The following is a 23,216-nucleotide window of genomic DNA, read 5'->3' as shown; positions in this document are numbered from 1 at the left end:
CATATGTAGCTAGAATTGGAGAGATACTGGCTCCCATAGGAGTGCCAAAGGTTTGTTTATAATATTTGTTATTGAAAGAGAAGCAAGTGGAATTAAACAAGAACTCTATCATCTCAATAAACATATCGTAATCGATGCTACATACTTGTGAAATTTTATTCCAGTGTTTATGAATAGATCGGAGAACGGCATTTAAATAAACATTACTGAAGAGGGAGACCACATCTAGACTAACGAGAACATAATTATGTGGTAATACAGTTCTGTTAAATAACTCAACAACTTGGAAAGAATCTCTGATGTAGTAGTCATTACTTGAATCATAAGCTTTGGTCAAAATATTAGTGAGAAAGCCTGCAATATGTTCAGTTGGTGAGCCTATGGAGGAAACTATAGGTCTCATAGTTAAGCTAGGTTTATGGATTTTAGGGAGGGTGTAGAATTTAGCAACAACACTTTTATAGGATGAGAGTCTCTTTTTTGTGTTCAAATCAATTTGTTTATGTTGCCAAAGGCGTTTTACTATGGCATTAGATTTATTTTGAATATTGCTAGTTGGGTCACTAGGGAGGGTTATGTAGGATGAACCCTGATCAAGAATCTCTTGAGAAAGTTTAAAGTAATCATCTTTCAACATTATTACGGTAACATTACCTTTGTCAGATTGAGTCACTACTAACTCAGGGTGAGATTTGAGGAAGCGTTTAGTTTCTTCAAAGAGATTTTGTAGGAGAGAAGGGGAACTCCTACGTTTAAACGAGTTATTAGTGATTATGTTAATCGATCTAGCAATTGCAATATTTCTACAATCAGGATCCGGAATAAATGATGATATAAAATCAATATCTGATAAAAGCGGTTTAATAGGAGAATCAATACCTAACCGTGGTTCAATGCTAAACTTAGGACCTAACGAGAGAAACTTAATAACGTTTGATGGAATTTCAACTCGGGAGATATTTTTTATCCAAGCATCCTTAGTAATAAGTTGGTTGTTCAACATAGTAGATTTTAAATTGTTGAATTTATTAATATTACTATTTTTTATCTTATGAAAAGAAAAATTATAGTGTTTCATTTGTTTCTGAATAAAATTATTACAAATATGTTCACTAGTACTACTAATTATATTTAACTTAAGGGTATTTAGTTTATTCTCTAATGATTTTATTAGTTTATGATTAATGTTTATTTCAATAGTTAAAAGTTTATACCCTAATTTGTTAATAAAAGTTCTCGTAAGGTGGGTGTGAGTATCTTGCCTGTAAATTAAATTCTCAATTGGGACAGCACAATGTGAAATGTGTTTCGGAAGTATTCCAGATTTCTTACATTTTAAAAGGAAAATTCTTCTATTTCTTTCTTTGGATAATTTTAGACTCGTCTTCGACCATCCCTTGAGGAATCCAACGGCTGCAGTTCCATATGTAGCGTAGATGTTCTCGTAAAAACCCATTACACAGTAAACTGAAAAAGCGATAAACGCTTGTCATCAACGCTGATCAAATAGAATACAAAACTCAAATATTTGGGTGTGCAGCGGAAGATAGGACAAAGAAGTACTCTTTTTAGTTAACCAAGCTTTCGCAAATCTTTATTTGCATCATCAGGGTGCTACAATAAACAAAATTAGTACAAAATACAGAAAAGAATTATTTTGCATCTTACACTAATTGAGGTTAGTTGTCGTGATGTTTATTAAATGAAATGTGCAACTCATTTGATCCCTACAAATGATAGCGAAAACTATCCAAAATTGTTTTTAAAAAAACGTTCTTTAACAAATACATATTTAAAACACTTTAAAACACATATACAAGAACACTCAAATAAAATTATGTTAAAATAATTACAGAACATGTCATAATATAAAATTTAGGTTATAAACATTCTTATCAGAAACAAAAGAATTGGTTGTGAATTCGTTACTGCCAACTTAAAACGATAGAACGTTAGATCTTAATGATAACAATGTAAAGGTAATAGTATACCTGATAGACGCTGAACTTCTTGAAACAGAAAAGGTAAAAAGACTTATATTAGAACAAGTAGGAGAGGTACTGTATATCTCATATATAATGAAACTTATATTGTTGATGATGAATTGTCTGTGTTAGTAGATTCGTGTTTATCCAAAGTTAACAATAATGAATATAGGTTGCTTAAATTATTGGTATCAGTCTTTTTGTTAATAGTTTCTTTTTCTTGAAAAATGAAAGCCATCTCGAGAAACAATCTTTTTAAATAATTGCTCTCCGTGGATAGGATTTTTACATTTGGAAAATCGAAAGAGTGCCCTGTTGTGTTAGCATGTGTGGCTAGAGAACATCTATCAGGGTGTAACCTAATGTCACTCTTGTGAAGAGTCAAGCGGCTAGAAACTTTTTGGGAGGTGTGACCTATATAAGAACCTTCACAGCCCAAACAATTAAGTTTGTAGACAACATCACTTTTATCTAAGTTTGGTACTTTATCTTTCAATGACTTGTACAAAGATCCCACAACTAGAGTGCTTTTATAAGCAATTTTTACATTTGGTAGGTATTGAGCAAAAATTCTGGTCAATTTGGGAGAGACGTCCTTAATAAATGGAAGTGATACAAAAGATATATTAGGAATATTGTTAGTCAGTGAGTGGGAATCAGAGCTAACTTTCATAGCACCTGTATTTTGGGGAGGGTTTACTTGTGTGTTGAGTATAACAGAGGATGTGTTAAAGATGATTTTCCTGAGTAAGGATTCGGGGTAAGAATTATCTAGGAACAACTGTAAAAGGATGTTGAGATTCTTTTTTCTAAAAACAGGGTCAGCTAGTTTACAAACTCGTGTGGTCATTTGTTTGACTAGATTAATTTTCATGCTTGACTTGTGGTAAGAGTGGTAGTTGAGATATCTTCCAGAGTTACACTTTTTTCTATACCAATCAATTGTAATGATGTTATCCGGTTCTCTAATAAACATTGTGTCGAGAAAAGGAACAGATTGGTTTTGATCCTCTTTTTCAAGAGTAAATTGAATGTGGGAGTCGTAGCTATTGAAAATGTCTAAGAGCTCAATTTCTAAACCTTGTGGGCACGACATAATAATGTCATCCACATACTTTTTAATAAAAGGAACATTGAAAGGAACAACCTGAAGAATAATATCCAACAGATCATCCATTACATATGTAGCTAGAATTGGAGAGATACTGGCTCCCATAGGAGTGCCAAAGGTTTGTTTATAATATTTGTTATTGAAAGAGAAGCAAGTGGAATTAAACAAGAACTCTATCATCTCAATAAACATATCGTAATCGATGCTACATACTTGTGAAATTTTATTCCAGTGTTTATGAATAGATCGGAGAACGGCATTTAAATAAACATTACTGAAGAGGGAGACCACATCTAGACTAACGAGAACATAATTATGTGGTAATACAGTTCTGTTAAATAACTCAACAACTTGGAAAGAATCTCTGATGTAGTAGTCATTACTTGAATCATAAGCTTTGGTCAAAATATTAGTGAGAAAGCCTGCAATATGTTCAGTTGGTGAGCCTATGGAAGAAACTATAGGTCTCATAGTTAAGCTAGGTTTATGGATTTTAGGGAGGGTGTAGAATTTAGCAACAACACTTTTATAGGATGAGAGTCTCTTTTTTGTGTTCAAATCAATTTGTTTATGTTGCCAAAGGCGTTTTACTATGGCATTAGATTTATTTTGAATATTGCTAGTTGGGTCACTAGGGAGGGTTATGTAGGATGAACCCTGATCAAGAATCTCTTGAGAAAGTTTAAAGTAATCATCTTTCAACATTATTACGGTAACATTACCTTTGTCAGATTGAGTCACTACTAACTCAGGGTGAGATTTGAGGAAGCGTTTAGTTTCTTCAAAGAGATCTTGTAGGAGAGAAGGGGAACTCCTACGTTTAAACGAGTTATTAGTGATTATGTTAATCGATCTAGCAATTGCAATATTTCTACAATCAGGATCCGGAATAAATGATGATATAAAATCAATATCTGATAAAAGCGGTTTAATAGGAGAATCAATACCTAACCGTGGTTCAATGCTAAACTTAGGACCTAACGAGAGAAACTTAATAACGTTTGATGGAATTTCAACTCGGGAGATATTTTTTATCCAAGCATCCTTAGTAATAAGTTGGTTGTTCAACATAGTAGATTTTAAATTGTTGAATTTATTAATATTACTATTTTTTATCTTATGAAAAGAAAAATTATAGTGTTTCATTTGTTTCTGAATAAAATTATTACAAATATGTTCACTAGTACTACTAATTATATTTAACTTAAGGGTATTTAGTTTATTCTCTAATGATTTTATTAGTTTATGATTAATGTTTATTTCAATAGTTAAAAGTTTATACCCTAATTTGTTAATAAAAGTTCTCGTAAGGTGGGTGTGAGTATCTTGCCTGTAAATTAAATTCTCAATTGGGACAGCACAATGTGAAATGTGTTTCGGAAGTATTCCAGATTTCTTACATTTTAAAAGGAAAATTCTTCTATTTCTTTCTTTGGATAATTTTAGACTCGTCTTCGACCATCCCTTGAGGAATCCAACGGCTGCAGTTCCATATGTAGCGTAGATGTTCACGTAAAAACCCATTACACAGTAAACTGAAAAAGCGATAAACGCTTGTCATCAACGCTGATCAAATAGAATACAAAACTCAAATATTTGGGTGTGCAGCGGAAGATAGGACAAAGAAGTACTCTTTTTAGTTAACCAAGCTTTCGCAAATCTTTATTTGCATCATCAGGGTGCTACAATAAACAAAATTAGTACAAAATACAGAAAAGAATTATTTTGCATCTTACACTAATTGAGGTTAGTTGTCGTGATGTTTATTAAATGAAATGTGCAACTCATTTGATCCCTACAAATGATAGCGAAAACTATCCAAAATTGTTTTTAAAAAAACGTTCTTTAACAAATACATATTTAAAACACTTTAAAACACATATACAAGAACACTCAAATAAAATTATGTTAAAATAATTACAGAACATGTCATAATATAAAATTTAGGTTATAAACATTCTTATCAGAAACAAAAGAATTGGTTGTGAATTCGTTACTGCCAACTTAAAACGATAGAACGTTAGATCTTAATGATAACAATGTAAAGGTAATAGTATACCTGATAGACGCTGAACTTCTTGAAACAGAAAAGGTAAAAAGACTTATATTAGAACAAGTAGGAGAGGTACTGTATATCTCATATATAATGAAACTTATATTGTTGATGATGAATTGTCTGTGTTAGTAGATTCGTGTTTATCCAAAGTTAACAATAATGAATATAGGTTGCTTAAATTATTGGTATCTGTCTTTTTGTTAATAGTTTCTTTTTCTTGAAAAATGAAAGCCATCTCGAGAAACAATCTTTTTAAATAATTGCTCTCCGTGGATAGGATTTTTACATTTGGAAAATCGAAAGAGTGCCCTGTTGTGTTAGCATGTGTGGCTAGAGAACATCTATCAGGGTGTAACCTAATGTCACTCTTGTGAAGAGTCAAGCGGCTAGAAACTTTTTGGGAGGTGTGACCTATATAAGAACCTTCACAGCCCAAACAATTAAGTTTGTAGACAACATCACTTTTATCTAAGTTTGGTACTTTATCTTTCAATGACTTGTACAAAGATCCCACAACTAGAGTGCTTTTATAAGCAATTTTTACATTTGGTAGGTATTGAGCAAAAATTCTGGTCAATTTGGGAGAGACGTCCTTAATAAATGGAAGTGATACAAAAGATATATTAGGAATATTGTTAGTCAGTGAGTGGGAATCAGAGCTAACTTTCATAGCACCTGTATTTTGGGGAGGGTTTACTTGTGTGTTGAGTATAACAGAGGATGTGTTAAAGATGATTTTCCTGAGTAAGGATTCGGGGTAAGAATTATCTAGGAACAACTGTAAAAGGATGTTGAGATTCTTTTTTCTAAAAACAGGGTCAGCTAGTTTACAAACTCGTGTGGTCATTTGTTTGACTAGATTAATTTTCATGCTTGACTTGTGGTAAGAGTGGTAGTTGAGATATCTTCCAGAGTTACACTTTTTTCTATACCAATCAATTGTAATGATGTTATCCGGTTCTCTAATAAACATTGTGTCGAGAAAAGGAACAGATTGGTTTTGATCCTCTTTTTCAAGAGTAAATTGAATGTGGGAGTCGTAGCTATTGAAAATGTCTAAGAGCTCAATTTCTAAACCTTGTGGGCACGACATAATAATGTCATCCACATACTTTTTAATAAAAGGAACATTGAAAGGAACAACCTGAAGAATAATATCCAACAGATCATCCATTACATATGTAGCTAGAATTGGAGAGATACTGGCTCCCATAGGAGTGCCAAAGGTTTGTTTATAATATTTGTTATTGAAAGAGAAGCAAGTGGAATTAAACAAGAACTCTATCATCTCAATAAACATATCGTAATCGATGCTACATACTTGTGAAATTTTATTCCAGTGTTTATGAATAGATCGGAGAACGGCATTTAAATAAACATTACTGAAGAGGGAGACCACATCTAGACTAACGAGAACATAATTATGTGGTAATACAGTTCTGTTAAATAACTCAACAACTTGGAAAGAATCTCTGATGTAGTAGTCATTACTTGAATCATAAGCTTTGGTCAAAATATTAGTGAGAAAGCCTGCAATATGTTCAGTTGGTGAGCCTATGGAGGAAACTATAGGTCTCATAGTTAAGCTAGGTTTATGGATTTTAGGGAGGGTGTAGAATTTAGCAACAACACTTTTATAGGATGAGAGTCTCTTTTTTGTGTTCAAATCAATTTGTTTATGTTGCCAAAGGCGTTTTACTATGGCATTAGATTTATTTTGAATATTGCTAGTTGGGTCACTAGGGAGGGTTATGTAGGATGAACCCTGATCAAGAATCTCTTGAGAAAGTTTAAAGTAATCATCTTTCAACATTATTACGGTAACATTACCTTTGTCAGATTGAGTCACTACTAACTCAGGGTGAGATTTGAGGAAGCGTTTAGTTTCTTCAAAGAGATTTTGTAGGAGAGAAGGGGAACTCCTACGTTTAAACGAGTTATTAGTGATTATGTTAATCGATCTAGCAATTGCAATATTTCTACAATCAGGATCCGGAATAAATGATGATATAAAATCAATATCTGATAAAAGCGGTTTAATAGGAGAATCAATACCTAACCGTGGTTCAATGCTAAACTTAGGACCTAACGAGAGAAACTTAATAACGTTTGATGGAATTTCAACTCGGGAGATATTTTTTATCCAAGCATCCTTAGTAATAAGTTGGTTGTTCAACATAGTAGATTTTAAATTGTTGAATTTATTAATATTACTATTTTTTATCTTATGAAAAGAAAAATTATAGTGTTTCATTTGTTTCTGAATAAAATTATTACAAATATGTTCACTAGTACTACTAATTATATTTAACTTAAGGGTATTTAGTTTTTTCTCTAATGATTTTATTAGTTTATGATTAATGTTTATTTCAATAGTTAAAAGTTTATACCCTAATTTGTTAATAAAAGTTCTCGTAAGGTGGGTGTGAGTATCTTGCCTGTAAATTAAATTCTCAATTGGGACAGCACAATGTGAAATGTGTTTCGGAAGTATTCCAGATTTCTTACATTTTAAAAGGAAAATTCTTCTATTTCTTTCTTTGGATAATTTTAGACTCGTCTTCGACCATCCCTTGAGGAATCCAACGGCTGCAGTTCCATATGTAGCGTAGATGTTCTCGTAAAAACCCATTACACAGTAAACTGAAAAAGCGATAAACGCTTGTCATCAACGCTGATCAAATAGAATACAAAACTCAAATATTTGGGTGTGCAGCGGAAGATAGGACAAAGAAGTACTCTTTTTAGTTAACCAAGCTTTCGCAAATCTTTATTTGCATCATCAGGGTGCTACAATAAACAAAATTAGTACAAAATACAGAAAAGAATTATTTTGCATCTTACACTAATTGAGGTTAGTTGTCGTGATGTTTATTAAATGAAATGTGCAACTCATTTGATCCCTACAAATGATAGCGAAAACTATCCAAAATTGTTTTTAAAAAAACGTTCTTTAACAAATACATATTTAAAACACTTTAAAACACATATACAAGAACACTCAAATAAAATTATGTTAAAATAATTACAGAACATGTCATAATATAAAATTTAGGTTATAAACATTCTTATCAGAAACAAAAGAATTGGTTGTGAATTCGTTACTGCCAACTTAAAACGATAGAACGTTAGATCTTAATGATAACAATGTAAAGGTAATAGTATACCTGATAGACGCTGAACTTCTTGAAACAGAAAAGGTAAAAAGACTTATATTAGAACAAGTAGGAGAGGTACTGTATATCTCATATATAATGAAACTTATATTGTTGATGATGAATTGTCTGTGTTAGTAGATTCGTGTTTATCCAAAGTTAACAATAATGAATATAGGTTGCTTAAATTATTGGTATCTGTCTTTTTGTTAATAGTTTCTTTTTCTTGAAAAATGAAAGCCATCTCGAGAAACAATCTTTTTAAATAATTGCTCTCCGTGGATAGGATTTTTACATTTGGAAAATCGAAAGAGTGCCCTGTTGTGTTAGCATGTGTGGCTAGAGAACATCTATCAGGGTGTAACCTAATGTCACTCTTGTGAAGAGTCAAGCGGCTAGAAACTTTTTGGGAGGTGTGACCTATATAAGAACCTTCAAACAAACTTAATTGTTTGGGCTGTGAAGGTTCTTATATAGGTCACACCTCCCAAAAAGTTTCTAGCCGCTTGACTCTTCACAAGAGTGACATTAGGTTACACCCTGATAGATGTTCTCTAGCCACACATGCTAACACAACAGGGCACTCTTTCGATTTTCCAAATGTAAAAATCCTATCCACGGAGAGCAATTATTTAAAAAGATTGTTTCTCGAGATGGCTTTCATTTTTCAAGAAAAAGAAACTATTAACAAAAAGACAGATACCAATAATTTAAGCAACCTATATTCATTATTGTTAACTTTGGATAAACACGAATCTACTAACACAGACAATTCATCATCAACAATATAAGTTTCATTATATATGAGATATACAGTACCTCTCCTACTTGTTCTAATATAAGTCTTTTTACCTTTTCTGTTTCAAGAAGTTCAGCGTCTATCAGGTATACTATTACCTTTACATTGTTATCATTAAGATCTAACGTTCTATCGTTTTAAGTTGGCAGTAACGAATTCACAACCAATTCTTTTGTTTCTGATAAGAATGTTTATAACCTAAATTTTATATTATGACATGTTCTGTAATTATTTTAACATAATTTTATTTGAGTGTTCTTGTATATGTGTTTTAAAGTGTTTTAAATATGTATTTGTTAAAGAACGTTTTTTTAAAAACAATTTTGGATAGTTTTCGCTATCATTTGTAGGGATCAAATGAGTTGCACATTTCATTTAATAAACATCACGACAACTAACCTCAATTAGTGTAAGATGCAAAATAATTCTTTTCTGTATTTTGTACTAATTTTGTTTATTGTAGCACCCTGATGATGCAAATAAAGATTTGCGAAAGCTTGGTTAACTAAAAAGAGTACTTCTTTGTCCTATCTTCCGCTGCACACCCAAATATTTGAGTTTTGTATTCTATTTGATCAGCGTTGATGACAAGCGTTTATCGCTTTTTCAGTTTACTGTGTAATGGGTTTTTACGAGAACATCTACGCTACATATGGAACTGCAGCCGTTGGATTCCTCAAGGGATGGTCGAAGACGAGTCTAAAATTATCCAAAGAAAGAAATAGAAGAATTTTCCTTTTAAAATGTAAGAAATCTGGAATACTTCCGAAACACATTTCACATTGTGCTGTCCCAATTGAGAATTTAATTTACAGGCAAGATACTCACACCCACCTTACGAGAACTTTTATTAACAAATTAGGGTATAAACTTTTAACTATTGAAATAAACATTAATCATAAACTAATAAAATCATTAGAGAATAAACTAAATACCCTTAAGTTAAATATAATTAGTAGTACTAGTGAACATATTTGTAATAATTTTATTCAGAAACAAATGAAACACTATAATTTTTCTTTTCATAAGATAAAAAATAGTAATATTAATAAATTCAACAATTTAAAATCTACTATGTTGAACAACCAACTTATTACTAAGGATGCTTGGATAAAAAATATCTCCCGAGTTGAAATTCCATCAAACGTTATTAAGTTTCTCTCGTTAGGTCCTAAGTTTAGCATTGAACCACGGTTAGGTATTGATTCTCCTATTAAACCGCTTTTATCAGATATTGATTTTATATCATCATTTATTCCGGATCCTGATTGTAGAAATATTGCAATTGCTAGATCGATTAACATAATCACTAATAACTCGTTTAAACGTAGGAGTTCCCCTTCTCTCCTACAAAATCTCTTTGAAGAAACTAAACGCTTCCTCAAATCTCACCCTGAGTTAGTAGTGACTCAATCTGACAAAGGTAATGTTACCGTAATAATGTTGAAAGATGATTACTTTAAACTTTCTCAAGAGATTCTTGATCAGGGTTCATCCTACATAACCCTCCCTAGTGACCCAACTAGCAATATTCAAAATAAATCTAATGCCATAGTAAAACGCCTTTGGCAACATAAACAAATTGATTTGAACACAAAAAAGAGACTCTCATCCTATAAAAGTGTTGTTGCTAAATTCTACACCCTCCCTAAAATCCATAAACCTAGCTTAACTATGAGACCTATAGTTTCCTCCATAGGCTCACCAACTGAACATATTGCAGGCTTTCTCACTAATATTTTGACCAAAGCTTATGATTCAAGTAATGACTACTACATCAGAGATTCTTTCCAAGTTGTTGAGTTATTTAACAGAACTGTATTACCACATAATTATGTTCTCGTTAGTCTAGATGTGGTCTCCCTCTTCAGTAATGTTTATTTAAATGCCGTTCTCCGATCTATTCATAAACACTGGAATAAAATTTCACAAGTATGTAGCATCGATTACGATATGTTTATTGAGATGATAGAGTTCTTGTTTAATTCCACTTGCTTCTCTTTCAATAACAAATATTATAAACAAACCTTTGGCACTCCTATGGGAGCCAGTATCTCTCCAATTCTAGCTACATATGTAATGGATGATCTGTTGGATATTATTCTTCAGGTTGTTCCTTTCAATGTTCCTTTTATTAAAAAGTATGTGGATGACATTATTATGTCGTGCCCACAAGGTTTAGAAATTGAGCTCTTAGACATTTTCAATAGCTACGACTCCCACATTCAATTTACTCTTGAAAAAGAGGATCAAAACCAATCTGTTCCTTTTCTCGACACAATGTTTATTAGAGAACCGGATAACATCATTACAATTGATTGGTATAGAAAAAAGTGTAACTCTGGAAGATATCTCAACTACCACTCTTACCACAAGTCAAGCATGAAAATTAATCTAGTCAAACAAATGACCACACGAGTTTGTAAACTAGCTGACCCTGTTTTTAGAAAAAAGAATCTCAACATCCTTTTACAGTTGTTCCTAGATAATTCTTACCCCGAATCCTTACTCAGGAAAATCATCTTTAACACATCCTCTGTTATACTCAACACACAAGTAAACCCTCCCCAAAATACAGGTGCTATGAAAGTTAGCTCTGATTCCCACTCACTGACTAACAATATTCCTAATATATCTTTTGTATCACTTCCATTTATTAAGGACGTCTCTCCCAAATTGACCAGAATTTTTGCTCAATACCTACCAAATGTAAAAATTGCTTATAAAAGCACTCTAGTTGTGGGATCTTTGTACAAGTCATTGAAAGATAAAGTACCAAACTTAGATAAAAGTGATGTTGTCTACAAACTTAATTGTTTGGGCTGTGAAGGTTCTTATATAGGTCACACCTCCCAAAAAGTTTCTAGCCGCTTGACTCTTCACAAGAGTGACATTAGGTTACACCCTGATAGATGTTCTCTAGCCACACATGCTAACACAACAGGGCACTCTTTCGATTTTCCAAATGTAAAAATCCTATCCACGGAGAGCAATTATTTAAAAAGATTGTTTCTCGAGATGGCTTTCATTTTTCAAGAAAAAGAAACTATTAACAAAAAGACAGATACCAATAATTTAAGCAACCTATATTCATTATTGTTAACTTTGGATAAACACGAATCTACTAACACAGACAATTCATCATCAACAATATAAGTTTCATTATATATGAGATATACAGTACCTCTCCTACTTGTTCTAATATAAGTCTTTTTACCTTTTCTGTTTCAAGAAGTTCAGCGTCTATCAGGTATACTATTACCTTTACATTGTTATCATTAAGATCTAACGTTCTATCGTTTTAAGTTGGCAGTAACGAATTCACAACCAATTCTTTTGTTTCTGATAAGAATGTTTATAACCTAAATTTTATATTATGACATGTTCTGTAATTATTTTAACATAATTTTATTTGAGTGTTCTTGTATATGTGTTTTAAAGTGTTTTAAATATGTATTTGTTAAAGAACGTTTTTTTAAAAACAATTTTGGATAGTTTTCGCTATCATTTGTAGGGATCAAATGAGTTGCACATTTCATTTAATAAACATCACGACAACTAACCTCAATTAGTGTAAGATGCAAAATAATTCTTTTCTGTATTTTGTACTAATTTTGTTTATTGTAGCACCCTGATGATGCAAATAAAGATTTGCGAAAGCTTGGTTAACTAAAAAGAGTACTTCTTTGTCCTATCTTCCGCTGCACACCCAAATATTTGAGTTTTGTATTCTATTTGATCAGCGTTGATGACAAGCGTTTATCGCTTTTTCAGTTTACTGTGTAATGGGTTTTTACGAGAACATCTACGCTACATATGGAACTGCAGCCGTTGGATTCCTCAAGGGATGGTCGAAGACGAGTCTAAAATTATCCAAAGAAAGAAATAGAAGAATTTTCCTTTTAAAATGTAAGAAATCTGGAATACTTCCGAAACACATTTCACATTGTGCTGTCCCAATTGAGAATTTAATTTACAGGCAAGATACTCACACCCACCTTACGAGAACTTTTATTAACAAATTAGGGTATAAACTTTTAACTATTGAAATAAACATTAATCATAAACTAATAAAATCATTAGAGAATAAACTAAATACCCTTAAGTTAAATATAATTAGTAGTACTAGTGAACATATTTGTAATAATTTTATTCAGAAACAAATGAAACACTATAATTTTTCTTTTCATAAGATAAAAAATAGTAATATTAATAAATTCAACAATTTAAAATCTACTATGTTGAACAACCAACTTATTACTAAGGATGCTTGGATAAAAAATATCTCCCGAGTTGAAATTCCATCAAACGTTATTAAGTTTCTCTCGTTAGGTCCTAAGTTTAGCATTGAACCACGGTTAGGTATTGATTCTCCTATTAAACCGCTTTTATCAGATATTGATTTTATATCATCATTTATTCCGGATCCTGATTGTAGAAATATTGCAATTGCTAGATCGATTAACATAATCACTAATAACTCGTTTAAACGTAGGAGTTCCCCTTCTCTCCTACAAAATCTCTTTGAAGAAACTAAACGCTTCCTCAAATCTCACCCTGAGTTAGTAGTGACTCAATCTGACAAAGGTAATGTTACCGTAATAATGTTGAAAGATGATTACTTTAAACTTTCTCAAGAGATTCTTGATCAGGGTTCATCCTACATAACCCTCCCTAGTGACCCAACTAGCAATATTCAAAATAAATCTAATGCCATAGTAAAACGCCTTTGGCAACATAAACAAATTGATTTGAACACAAAAAAGAGACTCTCATCCTATAAAAGTGTTGTTGCTAAATTCTACACCCTCCCTAAAATCCATAAACCTAGCTTAACTATGAGACCTATAGTTTCCTCCATAGGCTCACCAACTGAACATATTGCAGGCTTTCTCACTAATATTTTGACCAAAGCTTATGATTCAAGTAATGACTACTACATCAGAGATTCTTTCCAAGTTGTTGAGTTATTTAACAGAACTGTATTACCACATAATTATGTTCTCGTTAGTCTAGATGTGGTCTCCCTCTTCAGTAATGTTTATTTAAATGCCGTTCTCCGATCTATTCATAAACACTGGAATAAAATTTCACAAGTATGTAGCATCGATTACGATATGTTTATTGAGATGATAGAGTTCTTGTTTAATTCCACTTGCTTCTCTTTCAATAACAAATATTATAAACAAACCTTTGGCACTCCTATGGGAGCCAGTATCTCTCCAATTCTAGCTACATATGTAATGGATGATCTGTTGGATATTATTCTTCAGGTTGTTCCTTTCAATGTTCCTTTTATTAAAAAGTATGTGGATGACATTATTATGTCGTGCCCACAAGGTTTAGAAATTGAGCTCTTAGACATTTTCAATAGCTACGACTCCCACATTCAATTTACTCTTGAAAAAGAGGATCAAAACCAATCTGTTCCTTTTCTCGACACAATGTTTATTAGAGAACCGGATAACATCATTACAATTGATTGGTATAGAAAAAAGTGTAACTCTGGAAGATATCTCAACTACCACTCTTACCACAAGTCAAGCATGAAAATTAATCTAGTCAAACAAATGACCACACGAGTTTGTAAACTAGCTGACCCTGTTTTTAGAAAAAAGAATCTCAACATCCTTTTACAGTTGTTCCTAGATAATTCTTACCCCGAATCCTTACTCAGGAAAATCATCTTTAACACATCCTCTGTTATACTCAACACACAAGTAAACCCTCCCCAAAATACAGGTGCTATGAAAGTTAGCTCTGATTCCCACTCACTGACTAACAATATTCCTAATATATCTTTTGTATCACTTCCATTTATTAAGGACGTCTCTCCCAAATTGACCAGAATTTTTGCTCAATACCTACCAAATGTAAAAATTGCTTATAAAAGCACTCTAGTTGTGGGATCTTTGTACAAGTCATTGAAAGATAAAGTACCAAACTTAGATAAAAGTGATGTTGTCTACAAACTTAATTGTTTGGGCTGTGAAGGTTCTTATATAGGTCACACCTCCCAAAAAGTTTCTAGCCGCTTGACTCTTCACAAGAGTGACATTAGGTTACACCCTGATAGATGTTCTCTAGCCACACATGCTAACACAACAGGGCACTCTTTCGATTTTCCAAATGTAAAAATCCTATCCACGGAGAGCAATTATTTAAAAAGATTGTTTCTCGAGATGGCTTTCATTTTTCAAGAAAAAGAAACTATTAACAAAAAGACAGATACCAATAATTTAAGCAACCTATATTCATTATTGTTAACTTTGGATAAACACGAATCTACTAACACAGACAATTCATCATCAACAATATAAGTTTCATTATATATGAGATATACAGTACCTCTCCTACTTGTTCTAATATAAGTCTTTTTACCTTTTCTGTTTCAAGAAGTTCAGCGTCTATCAGGTATACTATTACCTTTACATTGTTATCATTAAGATCTAACGTTCTATCGTTTTAAGTTGGCAGTAACGAATTCACAACCAATTCTTTTGTTTCTGATAAGAATGTTTATAACCTAAATTTTATATTATGACATGTTCTGTAATTATTTTAACATAATTTTATTTGAGTGTTCTTGTATATGTGTTTTAAAGTGTTTTAAATATGTATTTGTTAAAGAACGTTTTTTTAAAAACAATTTTGGATAGTTTTCGCTATCATTTGTAGGGATCAAATGAGTTGCACATTTCATTTAATAAACATCACGACAACTAACCTCAATTAGTGTAAGATGCAAAATAATTCTTTTCTGTATTTTGTACTAATTTTGTTTATTGTAGCACCCTGATGATGCAAATAAAGATTTGCGAAAGCTTGGTTAACTAAAAAGAGTACTTCTTTGTCCTATCTTCCGCTGCACACCCAAATATTTGAGTTTTGTATTCTATTTGATCAGCGTTGATGACAAGCGTTTATCGCTTTTTCAGTTTACTGTGTAATGGGTTTTTACGAGAACATCTACGCTACATATGGAACTGCAGCCGTTGGATTCCTCAAGGGATGGTCGAAGACGAGTCTAAAATTATCCAAAGAAAGAAATAGAAGAATTTTCCTTTTAAAATGTAAGAAATCTGGAATACTTCCGAAACACATTTCACATTGTGCTGTCCCAATTGAGAATTTAATTTACAGGCAAGATACTCACACCCACCTTACGAGAACTTTTATTAACAAATTAGGGTATAAACTTTTAACTATTGAAATAAACATTAATCATAAACTAATAAAATCATTAGAGAATAAACTAAATACCCTTAAGTTAAATATAATTAGTAGTACTAGTGAACATATTTGTAATAATTTTATTCAGAAACAAATGAAACACTATAATTTTTCTTTTCATAAGATAAAAAATAGTAATATTAATAAATTCAACAATTTAAAATCTACTATGTTGAACAACCAACTTATTACTAAGGATGCTTGGATAAAAAATATCTCCCGAGTTGAAATTCCATCAAACGTTATTAAGTTTCTCTCGTTAGGTCCTAAGTTTAGCATTGAACCACGGTTAGGTATTGATTCTCCTATTAAACCGCTTTTATCAGATATTGATTTTATATCATCATTTATTCCGGATCCTGATTGTAGAAATATTGCAATTGCTAGATCGATTAACATAATCACTAATAACTCGTTTAAACGTAGGAGTTCCCCTTCTCTCCTACAAAATCTCTTTGAAGAAACTAAACGCTTCCTCAAATCTCACCCTGAGTTAGTAGTGACTCAATCTGACAAAGGTAATGTTACCGTAATAATGTTGAAAGATGATTACTTTAAACTTTCTCAAGAGATTCTTGATCAGGGTTCATCCTACATAACCCTCCCTAGTGACCCAACTAGCAATATTCAAAATAAATCTAATGCCATAGTAAAACGCCTTTGGCAACATAAACAAATTGATTTGAACACAAAAAAGAGACTCTCATCCTATAAAAGTGTTGTTGCTAAATTCTACACCCTCCCTAAAATCCATAAACCTAGCTTAACTATGAGACCTATAGTTTCCTCCATAGGCTCACCAACTGAACATATTGCAGGCTTTCTCACTAATATTTTGACCAAAGCTTATGATTCAAGTAATGACTACTACATCAGAGATTCTTTCCAAGTTGTTGAGTTATTTAACAGAACTGTATTACCACATAATTATGTTCTCGTTAGTCTAGATGTGGTCTCCCTCTTCAGTAATGTTTATTTAAATGCCGTTCTCCGATCTATTCATAAACACTGGAATAAAATTTCACAAGTATGTAGCATCGATTACGATATGTTTATTGAGATGATAGAGTTCTTGTTTAATTCCACTTGCTTCTCTTTCAATAACAAATATTATAAACAAACCTTTGGCACTCCTATGGGAGCCAGTATCTCTCCAATTCTAGCTACATATGTAATGGATGATCTGTTGGATATTATTCTTCAGGTTGTTCCTTTCAATGTTCCTTTTATTAAAAAGTATGTGGATGACATTATTATGTCGTGCCCACAAGGTTTAGAAATTGAGCTCTTAGACATTTTCAATAGCTACGACTCCCACATTCAATTTACTCTTGAAAAAGAGGATCAAAACCAATCTGTTCCTTTTCTCGACACAATGTTTATTAGAGAACCGGATAACATCATTACAATTGATTGGTATAGAAAAAAGTGTAACTCTGGAAGATATCTCAACTACCACTCTTACCACAAGTCAAGCATGAAAATTAATCTAGTCAAACAAATGACCACACGAGTTTGTAAACTAGCTGACCCTGTTTTTAGAAAAAAGAATCTCAACATCCTTTTACAGTTGTTCCTAGATAATTCTTACCCCGAATCCTTACTCAGGAAAATCATCTTTAACACATCCTCTGTTATACTCAACACACAAGTAAACCCTCCCCAAAATACAGGTGCTATGAAAGTTAGCTCTGATTCCCACTCACTGACTAACAATATTCCTAATATATCTTTTGTATCACTTCCATTTATTAAGGACGTCTCTCCCAAATTGACCAGAATTTTTGCTCAATACCTACCAAATGTAAAAATTGCTTATAAAAGCACTCTAGTTGTGGGATCTTTGTACAAGTCATTGAAAGATAAAGTACCAAACTTAGATAAAAGTGATGTTGTCTACAAACTTAATTGTTTGGGCTGTGAAGGTTCTTATATAGGTCACACCTCCCAAAAAGTTTCTAGCCGCTTGACTCTTCACAAGAGTGACATTAGGTTACACCCTGATAGATGTTCTCTAGCCACACATGCTAACACAACAGGGCACTCTTTCGATTTTCCAAATGTAAAAATCCTATCCACGGAGAGCAATTATTTAAAAAGATTGTTTCTCGAGATGGCTTTCATTTTTCAAGAAAAAGAAACTATTAACAAAAAGACAGATACCAATAATTTAAGCAACCTATATTCATTATTGTTAACTTTGGATAAACACGAATCTACTAACACAGACAATTCATCATCAACAATATAAGTTTCATTATATATGAGATATACAGTACCTCTCCTACTTGTTCTAATATAAGTCTTTTTACCTTTTCTGTTTCAAGAAGTTCAGCGTCTATCAGGTATACTATTACCTTTACATTGTTATCATTAAGATCTAACGTTCTATCGTTTTAAGTTGGCAGTAACGAATTCACAACCAATTCTTTTGTTTCTGATAAGAATGTTTATAACCTAAATTTTATATTATGACATGTTCTGTAATTATTTTAACATAATTTTATTTGAGTGTTCTTGTATATGTGTTTTAAAGTGTTTTAAATATGTATTTGTTAAAGAACGTTTTTTTAAAAACAATTTTGGATAGTTTTCGCTATCATTTGTAGGGATCAAATGAGTTGCACATTTCATTTAATAAACATCACGACAACTAACCTCAATTAGTGTAAGATGCAAAATAATTCTTTTCTGTATTTTGTACTAATTTTGTTTATTGTAGCACCCTGATGATGCAAATAAAGATTTGCGAAAGCTTGGTTAACTAAAAAGAGTACTTCTTTGTCCTATCTTCCGCTGCACACCCAAATATTTGAGTTTTGTATTCTATTTGATCAGCGTTGATGACAAGCGTTTATCGCTTTTTCAGTTTACTGTGTAATGGGTTTTTACGAGAACATCTACGCTACATATGGAACTGCAGCCGTTGGATTCCTCAAGGGATGGTCGAAGACGAGTCTAAAATTATCCAAAGAAAGAAATAGAAGAATTTTCCTTTTAAAATGTAAGAAATCTGGAATACTTCCGAAACACATTTCACATTGTGCTGTCCCAATTGAGAATTTAATTTACAGGCAAGATACTCACACCCACCTTACGAGAACTTTTATTAACAAATTAGGGTATAAACTTTTAACTATTGAAATAAACATTAATCATAAACTAATAAAATCATTAGAGAATAAACTAAATACCCTTAAGTTAAATATAATTAGTAGTACTAGTGAACATATTTGTAATAATTTTATTCAGAAACAAATGAAACACTATAATTTTTCTTTTCATAAGATAAAAAATAGTAATATTAATAAATTCAACAATTTAAAATCTACTATGTTGAACAACCAACTTATTACTAAGGATGCTTGGATAAAAAATATCTCCCGAGTTGAAATTCCATCAAACGTTATTAAGTTTCTCTCGTTAGGTCCTAAGTTTAGCATTGAACCACGGTTAGGTATTGATTCTCCTATTAAACCGCTTTTATCAGATATTGATTTTATATCATCATTTATTCCGGATCCTGATTGTAGAAATATTGCAATTGCTAGATCGATTAACATAATCACTAATAACTCGTTTAAACGTAGGAGTTCCCCTTCTCTCCTACAAAATCTCTTTGAAGAAACTAAACGCTTCCTCAAATCTCACCCTGAGTTAGTAGTGACTCAATCTGACAAAGGTAATGTTACCGTAATAATGTTGAAAGATGATTACTTTAAACTTTCTCAAGAGATTCTTGATCAGGGTTCATCCTACATAACCCTCCCTAGTGACCCAACTAGCAATATTCAAAATAAATCTAATGCCATAGTAAAACGCCTTTGGCAACATAAACAAATTGATTTGAACACAAAAAAGAGACTCTCATCCTATAAAAGTGTTGTTGCTAAATTCTACACCCTCCCTAAAATCCATAAACCTAGCTTAACTATGAGACCTATAGTTTCCTCCATAGGCTCACCAACTGAACATATTGCAGGCTTTCTCACTAATATTTTGACCAAAGCTTATGATTCAAGTAATGACTACTACATCAGAGATTCTTTCCAAGTTGTTGAGTTATTTAACAGAACTGTATTACCACATAATTATGTTCTCGTTAGTCTAGATGTGGTCTCCCTCTTCAGTAATGTTTATTTAAATGCCGTTCTCCGATCTATTCATAAACACTGGAATAAAATTTCACAAGTATGTAGCATCGATTACGATATGTTTATTGAGATGATAGAGTTCTTGTTTAATTCCACTTGCTTCTCTTTCAATAACAAATATTATAAACAAACCTTTGGCACTCCTATGGGAGCCAGTATCTCTCCAATTCTAGCTACATATGTAATGGATGATCTGTTGGATATTATTCTTCAGGTTGTTCCTTTCAATGTTCCTTTTATTAAAAAGTATGTGGATGACATTATTATGTCGTGCCCACAAGGTTTAGAAATTGAGCTCTTAGACATTTTCAATAGCTACGACTCCCACATTCAATTTACTCTTGAAAAAGAGGATCAAAACCAATCTGTTCCTTTTCTCGACACAATGTTTATTAGAGAACCGGATAACATCATTACAATTGATTGGTATAGAAAAAAGTGTAACTCTGGAAGATATCTCAACTACCACTCTTACCACAAGTCAAGCATGAAAATTAATCTAGTCAAACAAATGACCACACGAGTTTGTAAACTAGCTGACCCTGTTTTTAGAAAAAAGAATCTCAACATCCTTTTACAGTTGTTCCTAGATAATTCTTACCCCGAATCCTTACTCAGGAAAATCATCTTTAACACATCCTCTGTTATACTCAACACACAAGTAAACCCTCCCCAAAATACAGGTGCTATGAAAGTTAGCTCTGATTCCCACTCACTGACTAACAATATTCCTAATATATCTTTTGTATCACTTCCATTTATTAAGGACGTCTCTCCCAAATTGACCAGAATTTTTGCTCAATACCTACCAAATGTAAAAATTGCTTATAAAAGCACTCTAGTTGTGGGATCTTTGTACAAGTCATTGAAAGATAAAGTACCAAACTTAGATAAAAGTGATGTTGTCTACAAACTTAATTGTTTGGGCTGTGAAGGTTCTTATATAGGTCACACCTCCCAAAAAGTTTCTAGCCGCTTGACTCTTCACAAGAGTGACATTAGGTTACACCCTGATAGATGTTCTCTAGCCACACATGCTAACACAACAGGGCACTCTTTCGATTTTCCAAATGTAAAAATCCTATCCACGGAGAGCAATTATTTAAAAAGATTGTTTCTCGAGATGGCTTTCATTTTTCAAGAAAAAGAAACTATTAACAAAAAGACAGATACCAATAATTTAAGCAACCTATATTCATTATTGTTAACTTTGGATAAACACGAATCTACTAACACAGACAATTCATCATCAACAATATAAGTTTCATTATATATGAGATATACAGTACCTCTCCTACTTGTTCTAATATAAGTCTTTTTACCTTTTCTGTTTCAAGAAGTTCAGCGTCTATCAGGTATACTATTACCTTTACATTGTTATCATTAAGATCTAACGTTCTATCGTTTTAAGTTGGCAGTAACGAATTCACAACCAATTCTTTTGTTTCTGATAAGAATGTTTATAACCTAAATTTTATATTATGACATGTTCTGTAATTATTTTAACATAATTTTATTTGAGTGTTCTTGTATATGTGTTTTAAAGTGTTTTAAATATGTATTTGTTAAAGAACGTTTTTTTAAAAACAATTTTGGATAGTTTTCGCTATCATTTGTAGGGATCAAATGAGTTGCACATTTCATTTAATAAACATCACGACAACTAACCTCAATTAGTGTAAGATGCAAAATAATTCTTTTCTGTATTTTGTACTAATTTTGTTTATTGTAGCACCCTGATGATGCAAATAAAGATTTGCGAAAGCTTGGTTAACTAAAAAGAGTACTTCTTTGTCCTATCTTCCGCTGCACACCCAAATATTTGAGTTTTGTATTCTATTTGATCAGCGTTGATGACAAGCGTTTATCGCTTTTTCAGTTTACTGTGTAATGGGTTTTTACGAGAACATCTACGCTACATATGGAACTGCAGCCGTTGGATTCCTCAAGGGATGGTCGAAGACGAGTCTAAAATTATCCAAAGAAAGAAATAGAAGAATTTTCCTTTTAAAATGTAAGAAATCTGGAATACTTCCGAAACACATTTCACATTGTGCTGTCCCAATTGAGAATTTAATTTACAGGCAAGATACTCACACCCACCTTACGAGAACTTTTATTAACAAATTAGGGTATAAACTTTTAACTATTGAAATAAACATTAATCATAAACTAATAAAATCATTAGAGAATAAACTAAATACCCTTAAGTTAAATATAATTAGTAGTACTAGTGAACATATTTGTAATAATTTTATTCAGAAACAAATGAAACACTATAATTTTTCTTTTCATAAGATAAAAAATAGTAATATTAATAAATTCAACAATTTAAAATCTACTATGTTGAACAACCAACTTATTACTAAGGATGCTTGGATAAAAAATATCTCCCGAGTTGAAATTCCATCAAACGTTATTAAGTTTCTCTCGTTAGGTCCTAAGTTTAGCATTGAACCACGGTTAGGTATTGATTCTCCTATTAAACCGCTTTTATCAGATATTGATTTTATATCATCATTTATTCCGGATCCTGATTGTAGAAATATTGCAATTGCTAGATCGATTAACATAATCACTAATAACTCGTTTAAACGTAGGAGTTCCCCTTCTCTCCTACAAAATCTCTTTGAAGAAACTAAACGCTTCCTCAAATCTCACCCTGAGTTAGTAGTGACTCAATCTGACAAAGGTAATGTTACCGTAATAATGTTGAAAGATGA

This window comes from Diabrotica undecimpunctata, chromosome 4, assembly GCF_040954645.1.
Source record: "Diabrotica undecimpunctata isolate CICGRU chromosome 4, icDiaUnde3, whole genome shotgun sequence".
NCBI lineage: Eukaryota > Metazoa > Arthropoda > Insecta > Coleoptera > Chrysomelidae > Diabrotica > Diabrotica undecimpunctata.
This window is presented reverse-complemented; position numbering follows the sequence as displayed.